Source organism: Lepisosteus platostomus, chromosome 3, assembly GCF_059453375.1.
Source record: "Lepisosteus platostomus isolate fLepPlt1 chromosome 3, fLepPlt1.hap1, whole genome shotgun sequence".
Lineage (NCBI taxonomy): Eukaryota > Metazoa > Chordata > Actinopteri > Semionotiformes > Lepisosteidae > Lepisosteus > Lepisosteus platostomus.
Window position 1 is genome coordinate 4,610,264 of NC_142613.1, and position 18,830 is coordinate 4,629,093.

At 42.8% G+C, this 18,830-nt stretch overlaps 1 long non-coding RNA gene across 2 annotated transcripts; it reads left to right on the forward strand.

Moving 5' to 3' along the window:
• The first annotated feature begins 670 nt into the window (after window positions 1–670).
• LOC148674159 (uncharacterized) lies at window positions 671–11,777 on the forward strand. Of its 2 annotated transcripts, XR_015935018.1 has the most exons (4): window positions 671–949; window positions 1,456–1,704; window positions 10,101–10,180; window positions 10,667–11,777. It is a non-coding gene; the product is annotated as an uncharacterized LOC148674159 (long non-coding RNA). The 2 variants fall into 2 exon arrangements; XR_015935017.1 differs by having other exon boundaries at window positions 10,101–11,777.
• The last annotated feature ends 7,053 nt before the right edge of the window (window positions 11,778–18,830 follow it).

Consider the following 18,830-nt stretch of genomic DNA (forward strand, 5'->3'; position numbering starts at 1 on the left):
TCTGCTAGACTGAGACAAATTGGTGTGATGGCAAAAAAAAAAAAGGACAGACAGCGACGTTTCTTGGGTACAAATAACTCCTGGAGAATTCAGAGTGCGTGTGCAGAAGATATCAAATAAGATGCATTTCTTTCTGGATGGGCAGTTTGCTTGTGTTCTGTTCTTATTTTTTTATTATTTTGGTGCACAATTTGCTATTATATAAGTGCAAAACTAACACTGAGAATTAAGTTAAAACAAAGCAACACAACAAAGATGGAAGAGGATGAGGAGGTCCAAACTATTTGCCCTTAACAAGAGCTGATAGCAGATTCACCTTCTACAGTACATGAGCGGAAATGTACTTCTTATGACTAGATTGTTTAATAGCATAGCTAGCAATTCATCAGAAGCCTTTAAGATCTGAGAGACTTTACCCTCATGAACATTTACTGGAGTAAACCGTCACCTGATCACAGACTGCTGTAGCATTGCAGGGTGAAAATATATATATAGCTAGAAGAAGGTAAATTAGTGATTACACAGAAAACGCATGATACAATATTGCCAGGCAGATCTACTAAGGTTTACTTTCATAAAGCATCAGGAAGTAAAAAAAGGGTGTGAGGCACACTTGGCACATGTCCAACTTTAACAGTACCAGCCCCCTTTCCACTGAATTAAGATTTAATTTTCGTGAGCCTGCTGTGCATCGACCGTCTCTTGCTTGCAAGAGCTCAGCTTGAAATTTTAAACAGTTGTGACTATTACAGCTTCCAAAACAAAGTGCACAGCGGCATGTATACCCCCTTTAAGGCTCTCTCCCAAATTCCACTCTTGTGGAGTTAAACAAGACTGCAGCTCGCTGGATTACACACTTGGCTGCGTCTGCCTTCGGAAACCACATGGGCAGGCATGTGAAGCTGCCGGAACATTGTCTTCTCACAAAGAGCAGTACAAGGACTCTTAGGTAAGTTTTAAAGAAAGAAGCAGACTGGAGAAGCAGCCTACCTAGTTTCAAATTCAAGGCAGTGTACAACCTTAGCACTCTGGGGAGAGACAGAACACAGTGCTGAGCACATAAAACCCAACAACCTTTGTTTGCCAAGCCCCCCAAAACAAGAATAGCAAAGGCCGCGCATTTGTTGGCAAGAAACAAGTTTGGAAGAATCGGCATCCGAGACGATATTCTCATAATTTCTCCCCATCACTGACGCAGTCACGTAGAGCGGTTATTACTCATGGACGTGTTACTGACGCAAAACAAGGGACCTACACTGAGAGGCCTAATTAGGTTATTTGTTTTCTGTTTTAGGGAGGGGAGAAAAGTCCTCTGTTGCCTCAGGGGGACTGATGATTAGATATTCAGTTAAGGTAATGTTTCTGAGATCAGTGGCAGTAATGCTTTGTAACAGAATTAGCTGTGTAGCTCAGGTTCACATGACCATCTGTTCGTCTTTTCCTTCCCCCACACAGTTTGCTCACTGGATTCCCGAGCCCTGCAGGAGGGAAATGACAAGGGACTGAGGTGCCAGCCCAGAGCGGTGCTTTCCCTGTGCCCATTCGGTCCAGTACATCGCCCGGAACTGGGCAGCGCAGGTCCTGGGGCGCAGCCCAGCGAGAGCCGCAGACCAGCAGGGAGGCCTGCAGGAGCACCGCCAACAAGAGACGCCATCCTCCAGCACGGTGGCGGACTGGAAAGAGCTGGTGATGATGAGCAAAAAGGTACAGTAGATTCTTCCCCAATTTGGATACTGTGTTAATGCCCCAAGTGCTAATACATAATGTGCATCCTATAAAAAGGGCTGTAAGGAAGATGGCTAAATTCCACCTCTGATGAGCTTCTGGTGCTCCTATCTATGGAGATCAGAATAGGAAACAATCGTTCTATGGTCCGTCTGTACCTTTGTGGCCATACTATGCTGAAAGCTAATCACATCTTGTCTTAAGAACCTTAATGAATTTGTGTGCAGGCTCTGCAATGGACTAGCATGCTGTTGTGTGCTCACTGTCTGCTGCTGTGACCCAGTATGGAGAATGGATGGGTGATAGCCAGGCCATCAACATCAGAGACAAGCAGCCCTGTGGCCCAGATGTTGCCTGCTGAAGCCTAGGCCATACCACTGGCTGACTGGCACGGGGGGTCTGCAAGTCTGCCAGAACACAACCAGGGCTGAATGGACATTAGTCAGCCAGTGTCGTCTTGGCTAAACAGTGTACCCAGTGCCTTGCTGGGCCCCTGCAATCTTGCAGTGAGATCAGTGAGAGACACACCTCTCCTCCATTCAGCACTGACTCTCCTATACAGTGCGACAGAGCTTGCAGTGTGCACCACATACACTACTCTGACAGGTGGGTATGTCAGGGAAGCATGGAGCTGTGATGCTGAATCTTAAAACGGGGGATTGCAAAGGTGGTGGGTGTATCAAAAAAAAAGCGGGTGATCAGTCACAAAATGCTTTTCTTCCGAATTCCTTGATTTTCAGTTGTTACCTAGTGGTCCGTGGTGGTGAGTACCCGACTAATTCTGAGAATACACTTACAGTAACTCAAACCACAATCCTAAATCCTACCCCTTACCCCTACTCTGACTTTTAAACTAATCCTAGAGTCGGACGCGGGTGCAATCCTACCATCGCGGCACATGTTCCCCGCAGGTTTGGACTGACAGGCACATGAGAGAGAAATGCTTTTGTCAAAATTGATCAATGAGAGGCCAGCTCAGGTTCATGGCTTCTAAAAGAATCTCTGCCCCTGCTGGAGCGCCGGTGTCTCTGAGGGCCTGATCCTATGACAGCAGCTTCTATCCATTCAGAATTTGAGATGCAGGACATTAAAGCAAAGTGAATATGAAGCATTGCCTTTTAATGGAGTACATAGCCAATCTAGCCGAGAACAAGGAAGCCTCCAATCAAGAGTGGCATTTACACACATCTGATAATTATGTCTCTTACTGGCATACAGTTACCAAGTAGCAGCAGAAAATCATTATATTCATTATCCTACAGATTCATCACCAATGCACGAGTATAAATACTGCGAATGTCTCATTAAGAGAGCCAGCAAAGCTGAAAGATTGGACTTCTGCTCAAATCCGTCTCCTAACTCCCTTGTGCTTATTCATAAGGACGGAAGAAAGGAGCCAACGGTTTATGCACATTAGCCTTTCTGTCATCTGGAGCCATTTTTTCGTCCATCAACTCTATTTATACCGCGTGGCCATTTCAGAAACTTATTGCAGCTGGAGATTCATAAAGCCTTTCATTATCTCGAAAATCAAAGAACTCCCACCTCAACTAACTATACAGCACACCCACAAATTGCCCAGAGCCTTTAACTGTCTTATTACAAATAATATGGAAAAAGGGGTTCAGTTGTATTTTTTATTTTATTTTAGGAGAACCTGCACGCTTCACATATGTGTGACAGAGTTCTGAGTTTCTAATGAACTTTTTCTCAAAATCTTGTGAAATGTTACCACAGAACGCTTGCACAGATTGTGCCTGGACTAGACCACAGAAAGACCCCGGCACCCTGGGATACAGTTGTCTTCAGGAAACGTTTAATAGCGCACATCTATGGTTCTAGGTAGTAAAAGGACAGTAAAAACATGATTAAACTACATGAAAAAACTGTAAATGTACCAGATTCCCAGGGTATATTTTTCAAGAAAAAAGCAGGGCACTTACTGTACCTGAGTTCTCAACATCTCTTTTACTGGGGGAACAGCCTCTTGGATTGTTGGGGGTGATGTCAGCAGTGTCTCAGTAGCAGTCAGAGGTACCCCAAGATGGCAGTATGAATCTGGGGTGCACACTCAATTGCTCAGTACTATACTGCATACTGCTCTACACTGTACATTATTCCGCCTCTATCTTTGTGCTAAATGATTCACACAGCATTCAGGGCAAACTGTTCTAATATGGGAGAAGGTGGGCACGCCCCTGGAATTCTTAAACTTGAACCCCAAAACGAACATTGCGAATGGGCTTTGAATGAAGATAACAGAATGAGAAGAGAGAAATCAGGAAGCCTTAATGAACGCAGACTGCTGATTTTCACACACTAAATAAAAGCAGAAGAATTTAGTCATCTCAAATAATTAATTGGGAAAAATAAGTACAAAGAGAACAACAGCACCCAACTTGTCAGATTTCATTCTTCCTTCACTGAACAGATGTTCCTGCCCACACCTGCCTGGATAATGGAAGGAGATTTTTTAAAATTATTTTGGAGTCCCCAGAGTTAAGGCAGATATTTAGTTTTTGTTTATTTGTTGTGTAAATCAAAAGCATAATTATATAAAAATTAAAATTGGATTAGATGACAAGAGATGGTGAGGCCTTATTTAAATTAACAGCATTACTCAGCTGGCTTGTTAATGTTGCCTAGTTTAATAGCTATCATTGGTACTGCATGGGATAGTCAGTTAAAACCAGATTTTGTTTTTTGCAAATCAGGGATTGGGGTGTGCAGACAGTTTAACGGGATTCACTGTGAGCGCGACCTACACAAAATTCATTTTAGCGAGACGGGGTCGGCGAGAATGCAGACAGGAATTCATGCTTTTTTAGAATTGAAACCGCTCTCTATTACCGATTTCTATTACCGTCACTGCAGTAAAGACAGCTGGAAACAAAAACGATTATAACTGTAACGCATACGGCCATCAGGGCGTGTAAGAGCCGGCTTACCAGAGCGGTGACGTCGCCGCCCTTCCCTGTGATAGCAGGACTACTGGGCTGTAGAGAGATCTCTCTTTAGCTCACCGGGCTGGGTCCCTGCTGAGTGACGCAAGGGCGCCCGCCTGAACCCCCGTAGCGTTACATAACCAAGCTGGAACACACTAGGGTCACTTGGGGTACAGGTACAAAGGAATAGAGTGATTAAGCGGGTACAGGTATAAAAAGGATGTAAACTGGGGATAACTATTTCCATGACAGCCCGACAGCCCGACAGCCCACAACCGATGTGCAACCCGCGCTGGCCAGGAGCCCTCAGTCCCTCCCATCCTGCCCCGCGCCGCGCACCTCAGCCGAGCGCTCTTCGGGCGCAACGCCAGGCGAGGGCGCCACAATATTATAGCGTCCCGCTCCCGGACTGGGAGTCTCTGAAGCTTGCTAATTTACGGACTCATTTCCCCTCTCTGTAAATTGGGGGTGGGGTGGGCTTTTCCTTTCCATCTCTGGTGCCAAACCCCCAAGCTGAGCAGCTCCAGCAGTTTTACGAAATTCAAACAACTTTTACTGGCACGGCCGGTAAAATAAATCACAGTGGTGCCAAAGCACACACAATCAATTCAACATCTAAATATTGGGAATTTATAATACAAACGCATCGTTACCCCCTCTCTCTCGTCCCTCTTGGCCTCCCACCTGCTGTTCCTGTCCTTTCCCAGTGACCCACACACCCGTACACTACCGTCTCCTGCCTCTTTCACTACAGCGCCGCTTGTGCTGGGTGTTCGCTGAAATATTAAAAGAACAGCCTTACCTTACCTTAATCCTGGTCATCTATGAAACACAAATTTATTGACCAGATCCTGTAAATGCGTCGCCGAAATGGAGCGAATAAGAACGAACAATACTGTACATGCTCAATTAAGTAATCGATTACTAATAGGGGAAGCTCGTCACCGCAAACCAAACCAAACCAAACCAGTTTTGACCTACAGAAGCCGTCCATAAGGCAGTTAATTTCTTACTACCTCGTGTGTAACTTTGATAAAAACTCTAAAAACAGACGGTAAGTTGTGAGACCACTACAACATGCACACAGGTCTCTGCCGTCTGCACCTGCACGCAACACACGTCCACCACGGATGTTAAATTTCACACGTTTTTTTTTTTGCAATCATTTTAAAACGCCATCTTTACCCCTCACCCTTCCCTCTTCCGTAAGTACAGGGAGGGATTGCAATCGAAGTTTTAATTTAAAAAAAGTTTGAAGTGTTTTGGAATCATGGACTTTTTTTTTAAATGGGAGCTTTAATTTTAGGCTCTGTCAAAACAGAAATGCACTTTAAAACATCTTCTAATGTTAGCCCGTCTTTGCCACAAAATGACAGCATTAGTACAAAACCGCCTCAAGGACAGAGGAGAACTGGCGCGTAAGAGACGCTGTCTAAAAACGTCTTTCTCTTTTCTTTTCAGACAAATTTAATCAGTGCAAAAACACGCAAACGGGAGTGGGTGTAGGACTACTCGGGAATACTTTACGCGCCTTTGAATAATTTCAAATTTGCTTGGGTGGTAACTGAAGAAAAGCTGTTTGACCTCCTTTTCCTTTTACCACAGCTGTCAAACAGGGCAGCAAAGTTCCACCTGAAATGCTTTTCCCGCACCTTTTGCAGTAGTCCAAAAACAAAAGGCCTCACAGACTGTAGAAAACCTCATGCTGATGAAGTGTGGCTTCTGGTGTGTAAACAAGTATTTTTTTACGGATAAAGCAGCAAAACGTTTTTGTCTGTGCTTTTTTTTTTCCGGGTTTTTCATTCAAATCTTGATAGGTGGCACCTGAGGGCTTCATCAGTTCGCACAGGACTCTCAGTCTGGGTTAGGAAACGGGGAAATACTGCAGTTTTATTCCCTCAAAATACAATTGAGTGACCTGAACCACTTGAGTCTTCTAGAGCTGGCTCCCACAGCTGAGTGATGGATTTATTGCAGGGGACTTATGTTGGGGGTGATACCTTATTACTTATCTTGTTAAAACGCAATTATTGTGGCGCAATAACTTGAACTTGACCTTGAACTTTATTGCCATATGTAACCGGTACATGTACTGGTACAATGGAATTCTTACTTACAGAAAGTCTCTCGATTGTTAAAAAAGTGTAAAAACACAAAGTGCAGACAGTGCATCAAGACAATATACAAACAAACAGTAGACAATGTACAAGTAAACAGTTTGAATGTAAACAATGCAGACATGTAAATAATGACTGCAGATGTGCAATAAATAAATCATAATGAGGTAGATGGTGTAGGTGTGGTCCGTGGGGCATGGCCAAATGTGTTGGCCAATCGCACTGCTTGTGGGTAGAAGCTATTGCAGAATCTGGTGGTAAGTGACCGTATGCTCTTGTATCTCCTGCCTGAGCGCAGTGGGATGAAGAGCCCAGTGCCAGGGTGGTGACTGTCCTCTGTGATGGCCCAAATTCTACCACGGCAGCGGTCCTCATAGAGCTGTTTAATCTCTGTGAGACCACGGCTGATGATCTTCAGGGCCACATTCCCCATTCTCTGCAGTGCCTTTAATGTGATCTCGTCATGATAAACAGTATTGCGATGATTGGCGTGTTTAAGTCATCTCGTGGATGTAAGGAGTTGAGGAGGCCATTTTTCCCTGTGGGTTTCTGTTCCTCATACTTTGAGACACTGCTTTTCTGATCGAAAAGCAGGAGAGACAGCGTCTCTCAGTCCTTATAGGGCGTGAAAGACGGGAAAGAGGTGATCAAGAAGGGAAAGTGGAAAAGGCACAGGAATAGTCCATTCTTGGGGGAGCGAAATGATGGAGCATATCGCTACAATATTATGTTATTTTTTTTCCGCTCCGTGGTACTAAGAGGTTTTTATAGGTGTCCACTTTTGACCCTCGTGTTAGCGTCTAGCTTTTCCTATGTTTTGCTCCTGTGCTGATGTTTTCTTCCTCACGCCGTCACTAAGAAGTGGGAAATCGCCGTTTGTTACTATAACTCTAAGCAGGAAAGTTAAAAGCTGATGCCTTTCTGTTTTTTTCTTGGCAGGCTGAGTTTAAAAAAATTACAAATTTATCAACGCCTGAAATAAATCCTGTGAAGTTCGCCTGTTGGCAGCGGCCGTCCTACGCAGTATTTCAAATCAAATGTCAGTTACTGACGTCAAGATTCACTGATAGCTTGTTAAACAAAATCAGCTGAATGACATACAGTCGGCCGAGTCATAAGGGCTTAACTACAGATGTTGGGAAGGGATGTAACAGTCATTAAGCATTTTGTAAGATCAGTCCTGTAAGAATAACTAGATTGGGGCCCTCCAGGGCCAGATCCGTATCCAAGATCATAACCCCAGTCCAGCTGCCAACTGGAAACTACACTCCTGGTGATTGAAATGGTCAGAAATTGCTTCCTTCCAAACAGTGTACTGTACACCCCCCCCCCCCCAAAGTTCAGTTTCAGTTAAATGTGACGCCAACCCAACTTGCCATCTGCGTCTCCTTTCCTGATTTGTACTTGAGGCCTTTTGACTCTTGGGTTAATATGAGCCCATTCTAATCTGTCTCTCATAGACTGCTGCACAGTGCTTGAGCTGCAAATCTTAAAACTCCCGAACAGAACAAGTTTCCTGGTGGTGCATCAGATACAAAGAGGAGAATGTCTCTCTCGTACTAACAATTTAACTACTAGGCTCACGCTTCGATAAAGTGAGGCCTCAAATGAAATGAGCAAAAGCACATCACTTGTCTTTGCTTTGCACAGAATAATTGTCTAATGCACTGCAATAATGTGCTTAATTTAATTTGTACTGCACTGCAAGATCCCATTTCTATGAAAGTTTCTGAAAGCAAATTACCCCGTTTTTTAAAGATAATTGCGGTCAAAAAAATCAGATTTAAAGGCTGAAAAAACGAACTCTTCATGTATTTAACAAGATTTTTAATTCCTTCTGGAATCGCTAAGGAGAATATCGTATTTTCAATGCACTTCTGTTAGTATTAAGTACATTTGAGAAGGATTCCAGTTGGCATAAGTCAAGTGTTCCCAAAATTCTCTGGCTGAATGAACCATGATCATCCCACACTTACGCATATGAACAAATAGAAAAGTAGCATCTACATAATGCTAATATTCCAGCTGTTAATATCTTAGGAAGCTTCTTAATTCAGTCAAGAGTCAAGGAAATCCATACAGTAGCTTGTCTTGGAAGCACAGGGCACAAGACAGGACCTAACCAGCATGTCCTTGGAAGGTGGGAGGAAATCAGAGAACCTGGAGAAAACGTGGAGACTCCACACAGAAGGACCCTCAGGCTGCAATCAAACCCAGGACCCAAGCACTGGTGTCAGTAACAACTGCAGATTTGTAGAAAGCAAATATTTGTGGCACAATACAATACTACTCAGACATACAGTATATGCTTTTATAATATTAAGGAACACATTTTCCTTGCACTTTATTCCTGCGAAATGAAAATAATGTGATACGCCAGTGATGAAGCTCTTTTCCAACATTGCTCACTTGCCTGGGGTCTGGATGGAAGAGTTCAATTTTATTGTATTTTAATAGTATAAAAAAAGCCATTTAGGAGACTCCTCATTCATATCAACTAAGTGGAGAAGAGCTTCTGCACTGACTCCTGCAGAAAGGCCTGTGCTTTATGTGTCTTTCGCTAGCAGGCTCAGTAACTATGAGTTGGGTGATACAGACTGACTAAGTGCTGGATCATGGGCCTGAACTGGAGATAACTCAGCAGAAAGCTATTTACCGGAACCGACGGCTGTGCACGTTAGCTGTGCACGGAACAGGACTTTCCACGTGCCTGTCCTTCTGTGGCATTGCAAATAACAGGCCATTTATCCCACACTCTCCGCTGGCATTGACTTTGCTTTCTGAGAATGCATTAAATGCTTTTAGAATGTTCTCGAGAGGCTGCATTAGCCAGTTAGCAAATTAGAGGAAGCCTATTAGCACTCGCATGAAGTTCAATACAAAGCAAAAATATCATAAAAAAAACCAAACAAACAAATCTGACAGTGCAAGTAAAGGAGTGATACTGTGGGTACAGATCCTAACTCTTCCCCATAGATTTGACGTCCAAGCAATCCATCCATCCATTTTCTAACAGCTTAGGGTCGTGATGGAGCCAGAGTCTATCCTGGCAAGCAACGGGCACAGGGCAGGCTACACCCTGGATGGGACTGCAGTCCAACGCAAGCCAGGCACACAGATACCCACACACACACGGTCACACCAGAGCCTGTTTTCCCAGAAGCCACGTAAACTACTGGACCCGCATGTCTTTGGACTGTGGGAGGAAACTGGAGCTCCCGGAGGAAACCCACGCAAAACACCCACAGCACCATGGGATCCGCTTCTGTGCCAGCTATAATTCTAATCAATTTTCTTTCATACATCTTTTCAGGAACTGTTTGTCCTGGCGTAGTCTGATGACAGCCGCCATTCCACCTTGAAGTAACTCGTCAGGCTCAGAAGATAAGCTAGGTGTCACGATCGTTACTCCTCCTCTTAAGGGCGCTCCAGCCCTTCCTCGTTCTGTCCCATTCCCCACACCTGTTCCTTATTCCAGCCCCTCTTTAGTTCCACCTTTAAAGCCAGACGCAGGCGTTTGCTCGGGGCTTCTCATTGAATCCCGTTTCGTGAGAGCCCGGGGTCCTGCCGCGTCTGGCTCCGTTATGGTTTTAGTTTCCTGTTCCTGATTCCTTGTCCCGCCGGTCCCGACCCGGTTCTGGTTTTAACTACTTTGGATGGATCCCCTGGTCTTGGACTTTGCCTTCCGTTTTGGATTTCCCTTTTGGATTTATGCTTGGATTGTTTGCCCCGGACTCACTTCCCCTGGACACCTGCTCACCTTGGACACGCCCCCCTGTCTCCTGACCGACTCCTGCATGATATTTTTCCCTATTGTTTCTTCACCTTTCGGATCGTGTCGTCCGCATAGGGCCCGGAAAGAACTGTTCCTGACACTAGGCTGGAGCAGTGCTGGGGATGGGGTTGTGTCTAAGGGGAACTTCGAGTTGTTAATGGACCAGCAAGTGAGACTCTTCCCCACAAATTCCAAAACGAGGGCCCTTGTGTGGTGACGGAGGAGGGGATGACCCTGTTCAAAATGCAGAGGTGCAGTTGTCTCCTTCAGATCACTCCACAGGACACTGACTGACCTTCAAGTGATGATCAAACTCTGTCCTTGTATTCAAGTACCGGTGTTGCAAATCCAATACTGCCTAGCAAGGAATTATTATTACTATTCAGAGTGTTGTTGTACTTGAGAGATAAATAAAAAATACAAAATCAACCAGATATGTTAGTGAGAATGAGATCTGTAATACAAGTAACTGAAATTGAAACCTGAAGTGGTTTTTGGAGTAAATCCTACAATGTAAATTTCATTCAAATAAATACTTAAATATTTATTAACGGGGGTATTTCAAGGTAAAATGAAAGCTTTTTACCATCTGCTCTAAACATTACACATTGAGGACATGATATATGCAAACTGGATTTAATTTTCAAATTCTGTAACATATACATTAACAGTAAAGCAGCCTATTAAGTTTTAAATAATTTCTTTTCTGTGAGCAAAAAATCCTAAGATAATTGCATGGTTGCCTGGCAACTCCACATCAAGCATTGTCAGTTTTTTCATCAGCTTTGTAAACCCTTTTTTTTAAGTGCAGCAGTGACTTCAGAACAAATTTCATGTCAAGAAAATCCATTATACTTGTGCGGCAGTCTCTTCTTGAGAAGAGCTTTTCCAGGGGTAGTTAATTAACTTTTTTGGCTTTTATCTTTTTTTCACAAGTCACTTCAGAAATATGTATTATATTTTCATTTTATGTGGTCAATTTCCAATTTCAGCTTGAGCTTCAAGAGAAAAGTAAATTTGTGTTTGTGATTAACATGTTTAAAGAATTAAATGCTCTTTGTTGAAACCTCAAACAAGAATTTAGTGCTTAATGATTTCCAGAAATCAATTTATGATAAAATATAGCTGTATTTTACTTGTATTTACAACTCTTTTGTGTTTTATTCTTGTTTTGTAACACCACTTCGTGTATTTGAATGAAAGCTCAAGAGAGATTAAAACAACCAATATCTCACCTCTGCTTCCTCCATGATGTAAATTCCTGAAGAGCTGTGAGTGTCATAACATGCCCATCTTTCTTCCTTGCATTAATATTTCTACATCCCTCTTCCTCCAACCTACTGTATCTTCCTCTTTGTATGTCCTCCTTGTCTTACAGCCAGGAGCCTGGCCCTCAACAAAGAAGGTGAATCCAAAATGTCCAGTGCCTAACTTCTCAGTTAACATTCCATTAACACTGCATTGCTGGGTGTTGCTATTTGTCAAGATCTGTTTTAAAAACAGAAGTATTTAAGAAATGCTGTAAAAGTAGAGGAACAGCCTTTGCCTGTTTGTCCCATGTTGCTCATTCGGTCGCCTAACAACCTATCGATCCAAGGATCTCCTCCAGCTGTTTCTGGAAGGATCCCATAGACTTGACTACTGCAACATGGCTGAGTGCTTTGGTTCCAGACCCTCACAATGCTTTGGATAAAGAAGAGTTTAGCACTTTCAACCCTAAACGTACTTTGTGTTGTGTTCCTACTTGAAGGCTTGAAAAATTCTTCTGTCAAAGCACACCTGTGCATCAGAAAAGAAGAATCAGAGTCTTGACCATCACAGGAACTCAGATTCTGTTAGGATAGCAGCCTAACAGAAAGGGAATTACTGATAGCCATCTGGTCTTTTTTTCTGGAGTCAATCACACAAACAAGCTTACTCACTGCTCCATATGACAAATAAACACAGACAATCTCAGCCCTATGTATTATGCATGAAATGCTTATCCACACAAATAAATTATTACCCCTAAGTATTAACGAGAAATCATGCAAACTGCAACTATTTATAGGCCATATGGAAGTATTGTAAGAACCATGGTGTGTTCATTATCCACTCATGTCTCTCCCACACCATGTTCACAACAAAGAAAGATGGAATAAAGAACAATTGGGATTTAAGAGAAAAGTCCTGGCAAACTATGGTACACAGCTGTAAAACTGTTCTTCCCTTGCACACAGGGCTGTGTTGTTTTCACTGTGTCTGGGAAAGCATGTGTTTTGAATCTCTGAGCTGTTTTGATAATAAACAGACATGAAACCCTGGTACCCACCCTGTATTAAACCTCACACAGGACAATAATTAGCATCCTTTTCAATTCAATTCAGTACCATTCAAAATACTTTATTCATCCCCAAGGGGGCACTTTAAGATTTTTTGCCATTTGTATTTTCAAAGTGAAATTTCACACCCTTATTAAATGCAGAAAGTGGTACGTGGAAGTTAATTCCATGGGGAAACGGTCAAGCTTTCCTCACTGCTGAAGAGTTTTTAACAGTTAAAATGTATTTTTTCTTTCCTATCACCTTTCAGCTCAGAATTAACACGCCGGTGCACCTCCTAACCTGACTGTCTTCAAGCAGAAACCTCCTCAGGAATATTGCAAACAAAACAAAGTATTTCATTCTTCTCCCATTTTCTGATCTTAATAAACGTGTTTTGCAGGCATAATAATAGAGGTATCGTAGTGCTATTTTCATCAACTCTGAACTAATTGTGATAGTGTTTATGGCAGCAAAGCTAATGGAAAAGAGCCCCTGACAAACCCAGTGTAGAAAAAAACTGGAAAGGGCACGTTGGGTGTCACTGGATAAATTTGGGTTCGTGTGGAGATCACGCTGTTCTGCAAAGAAGTTTAACACATTTTATTTCGGTGCAGCCAGGCAGACTTTCATCCATCTATCCATTTTCTGACCTCTTTATCCAATTCAGGGTTGTGGGAAGGAGTCGTAACCTATCCTGGCAAGATACAGGCACAAAGGCAGGGTACAGTCTGGACAAGACACCAGTCCATCGCAGGTCAGAGACACACACACTCACACCAGGGCCGATTTTTCCAGAAGCCAATTAACCCACCAGCATGTCTTTAGACAGTAGGTGGAAACCAGAGCATCCGGAAACACGGGGAGAACATACAAGCTCCACACAGACAGCACCCCTGGTCTGGAATTTAACCCAGAGCCTCACGGCTGCAAGACAACAATGCAATACCATCCTGTGCAGGCAGGCATGTAAAACTTAAAGTAAATAGCATGTTTCACACAGTCTGAAAGCTGCAGTTTGGATTGTCCAGGATATCTGTCCTTGAGACACTTGTAATAAAGCCCCCCAGGAAGAGGTTACTTAATCGGAGCCGAGGCTCATCATGAGACTTTGACACATGACTGGCACTTGCAAGCTGAGCAACGCTGTGATTCACAAATTACAACTCACACTCTTCGCCCTGTTTGAATGGCAGCTATTCCCTTTATTTTTAAGGGGCTTCTCTCTCTCGTCTTTTTATGTCGCTTCTGCTCCTGTAATGTAATTTGCGGTTGTTGGAAAATAAAATGGCACCGCTCTGTTTTGACAAGAAAACAGATAGGTCTCGAGGAATGCACAGTTATTTGTATCGGTCTGCTGATCATGTTTTTACAATCATGTACGAACATGTTTTTAACAGAGTTCATAACAAAAAGCCGACAAACACAGCTCCTGCCAATCACCTGCTCTCAGTAGATCTAAATCCAAGAGTACACTAGACTCACTCTCCCTGTCTCCCTTTCCAAGTGCGCTTTCTCCAATGTTATGGACAAAACCTTTGTATCAGAACTGTTCAGAACTGTTGACGTGTCTTATAATGGGATTCTAACTGGGCAAGCTTGCCTCTTACCTCTTAACACCACGACGGTGAAGCCAAAATATGAACTTAGTGTAATGCTCATCGTCTTTCAATAAAGTATCCAACACCCTATTTCCTGTGATTTGTTTAGAGAACGCTTGAATTTTAATTGACTGCACAAAGTACGTGGGATCAATCTTATTTGATTTGAATCAATGCTCTGGCCTCTGTGCCAACATACATGTACAACCATTAATGCTAAAGATACAGTATAAAAGGGCAGAATCAACATCTACTGTAGAATCCCCTTCTATATTATAAAACCTGTAAGCATTCCCTGACCAGCAGGGAGATTAGGATAAGGGCTGGTTTTGTTGTAACTGTTCCTTTCCATAGTACAGATAACTTTGAATGTATTCCTGCAGTACAGTCAAAAAGCATTAGTTATTATAACAGGCCATACTGCACTTCTCTATCATCTTATGTGTAGAGGTACTCAATAAAATACTATTGACGTACTTTTGAACTGCTCAAGGTCACGTGTACATGGCTCAGAATGACCATAAGGTTTGTGTCACCTATGCAATTTGCCCACTTACAGGCTCCCTTTTCAGGCTGGACCGTGTTTCAGCTCTTTTCCTCTCAGAGCAACACATTTTCAGTTTCTAAACGATGACGTGCTGAAATGACTGTCTGGTAATCTCTCACATAAACATCTCCGGTAAATTTCACATGTAGATGAACAGCTACAAGACCGGTGTTAGCAGGCAATTTGATCCACCCAATCTGGGAAAGCAGCAGGTTGTACAGCTGGAGGCACAGTTGCCTTGTCCTGTAATGCAAACACAAAGGCAAAAGGTTTTTAAAGCTCTGGCAACCAGGAAAGATGGGGTCCAGCAAGTCATTCCTCTGGCAGATAAGAGGTGTGTAATGTGTATCGTCTTGTGATCAGCACTTAGCCAGCACCCATATCACCCTGCAACTCACAACTGGCACCCCACAGAAGCTCAGCAGGTGTGAGGAGGACACTAGACTGTAAAAAGGCGCCGTTCCTGGTCCTGACCATGTGGTCATTAAAAATCCCAGAGCGTTTCTCTGAAAGAGTAAGGGTATAAGCCTGGCGTACTGGCCAAATTTCCCATTGTCCCTTACCAATCATGGCCTCCTAATAATCCCCATCAATATATTTTCTTCATTGCTTTGTTCTCCCCACTGATAGCTGGTGTGTGGTGAGTGTTCTGGCACTCTCTGGCTGCCATTGGATCATCATGGTGGGGCTACACTGGTGGTGGTGGAGAGGATCCCCATTACCTGTAAAGCACTTTGAGTGGAGTGTCCAGAAAAGCGCTGTATAAGTGTAAGCAATTATTACTGTTATAAAATCAACATTTTACCTGTAAATCAAAGTTCAAAGTTGCAATAAGAGCAGACAAAAAGTAGTCAACCACCCCTCACCACACACACACAAGAAAAGAATAGGCCTGAGCAGTTTATAATCTCAGTGCTTCTCTAACCCAGATCTGTACAATATGGGCCAGGCGAGGCAGTATACAGTAGGAGCTTCAGGGAAGAGCGATAGAAGTTAACATAAGAAGTGTGAGGAGCCATCTCGAATCTCAGTCCAGCTGTCGCAACCACAGCTGTTAGAATGAGCCATGAATATTCTGCACCTGATCACAGGAGCCTGCGGCCTAGAAACAAATTGCACCAAAGAGCCCACCAGCCTCTTTAATTGACAAAACTGCAAAGAACACTGACTAGACCAGCAGGCAGGAGAGCAGATGTCTGCTTTAGACCTACAGCTAACACTGATTGCAATGCATGTGTCCTGCACTCTGCACAATCCTATCCCTGGTTGCTAGTTGTGTAGCTAACTACAGTATAATCTCTTCTGGGAAACAAATCTCGATCATAGAGATGACATGTACCTGTACGTCTGCAAAGGTTGCAAAGGATTACAATCTCAGTCAAACAAAATCAAATTGAGCTGGGTAATCAATAGAAATAACCGTATGATTAATTATTTTAAAAACGTTAAAAGCAGAGCTGCAGGTCAAAGGATTATTAACCAAGATGATTCGAGAGAACTCTTGCTCCAAACACTTTTATCAATTTTATCAATAGCCTTCTGAACATCTAAATAAATCACACTGTCTGAGTGTAAATTATATGTACAGTATATGTGTGCCTGCTACCGTTGTTGTTTGGTGCAGGGACTGCTACTGCTGCTCTGGGTTCAATCCCGTACCTGATGTGCTGTCTGTGTGGAGTTTTTATGTTCTCTCCGTGTTTGCACAAGTTTCCTCCAGGTGCTCTGGTTTGCTCCCTCAATCCAAGGATATACTGGTAAGTGAATTGGCTTCTAGGAGTGTGAGTGTTTGCTTGTCAATAGAAATAATTGTACTATTCATTATTTAAAAAAAATATTTTAAAAGCAGAACTGCAGGTCAAAACATTTTTTAACCCATATTATTATTAACCAAGAGGACGAGATACAGTTCTCATACAATTCTCATCTGTGTCTCGTCTGAGTCTGTGTGTCTGTGTGTCTGCCCTGTGATGGCCCAGCATCCAGTCCAGGGTGTTTCCCGACTTGTGCCCATTTCTTGCTGGGATAGACTCTGGCTCTCCTGTGACCCTGAATAGGCAGAAGCAGTTCAAAAATGGATGGAAGGCTTGGTGGATTGATAGATAGATGGCTCTGTACTAAAAAGCAGTACAATCCCTTGGAGTGGAGCTGAGGCTTCTATGAAGGGAATTCTGAGTATTAGTCCCGTTTAACACACTTCCAATTGTTAGATTTCACTTAACACAGCAGAACACTGCTAATATCTTTATTGCAAAATGAAAATTGCTGCATTTCATTAGGCTAGGCCATTTGAATCAATACTATAGGCTGTTTTTGCTAATAGTCACTGATAATAGGAAGACAGTCTTTAAATGACCAGAGGCTGTAGTGTATCATGTACAGTTTATCATACAATCACGTTTCTCAAGGTTTCTCAAAACAGCACCTGCTGCCATGGAGTGACTTTGCTTCTGCTTTTGTAGAGTGAAGGATTATATTTATATGCAGCAGCAGTATGGGATGGACGAATGTGTGCAATTACAAATTAAATCCACCTTAGAGATACAGTGAGTATTTTCAAGTCTCTGAATTGTTGTAAGTACTCAGCTCGATCCACTCCAGTCTATATTCTACAAATAAAGGCACCCCAATCGTTAATTAGGCAACTTGAAAAGCACACAGACGTTTATATTACAGATCACCAGAGGTCGTTTCTCCCATCATTAATTCGGGGATTTGAAACTGGGGGTGCCGTCTGGTCATTAATGGCTTTCTTACAGGTTTCTTCCATGGTAATTGATTCCTAATAAGTGATGAATCACGAATCTCTGCACGGCAGGATTATCCTCACTCCATGAGCCATCATGACTATAACGTCTTTACTTTGTTTTCTTTTATTGGCACTTTAAGCAGTTTTGCTGTATAAAAGCTAAGTGCTCTTGAGGTAATTAGGAGGTTGTTTCAGAAGCAGTTTGAAGAGTACACAAAGAAACACTGTCACAGCAGCAGTCTGGAGCCTCCTTTCATGCATGACATTATAGACTTTCTGGTGCCCTAATGTCAACCCATACTGTGGAATTACCTTCTGTGTTACTCCTCAGCCAACTTGTGAGGGTTTCTTCACTCCAACGAAGACAAAAAGGAAATTTCAGCGCTGCTAACAGGAGGGCCTTAATGGGTAACATGCATACTTTTTTGAAAAAGGAACAACGCATTAATCTGTGACCTCAGATCATCAACATTTCTATATAGTTATTATTTTCTTTCACACCATCCATGTACAGTATGTCTCTTATTTGTCAATGTGTCCACGCTGTGTTCGATGTTTTGTGGAATATGTTTACTGTATGTCTTTTACCTGCCTGAAAATAAAATTTCCCATCTGGGACAATAAAATAAATGAAGTCATTTGCTTCTGGTTTCATCTCTTTGGCACAGCATTTAGAATCAGTAGGTTGGATTGTTCCTCAGGGCCAATTAAAGTTTGCCCCTGTTTGCCAGTGATTTGGCTACATGCTACAGAAGGGCTTTTTGTCACTCACTGTTAATCACTGCACTCCACCTCCTGTGATCATAGATGGAGGATATCCATTTCTATAGTCAATCCATTCAAGAAATTGATTAACACCCGAGAAAAAAAAAACATGATGAAAATTATACTATATTTATTTGTATGTTTGTTCAGGTAAGATAGCTAGCAGGCTGTTTCCACTTCAGATTATTTCAAACTGGAGAAGCTGTGGAAGGAGCAGCTTTTTCCCAACTGATTTGGTCACCTGGTGAGGGCATGATACTGTATTATAAGCTTGTACTGCAAGCCAGCACAGGTGAACGAGAACCA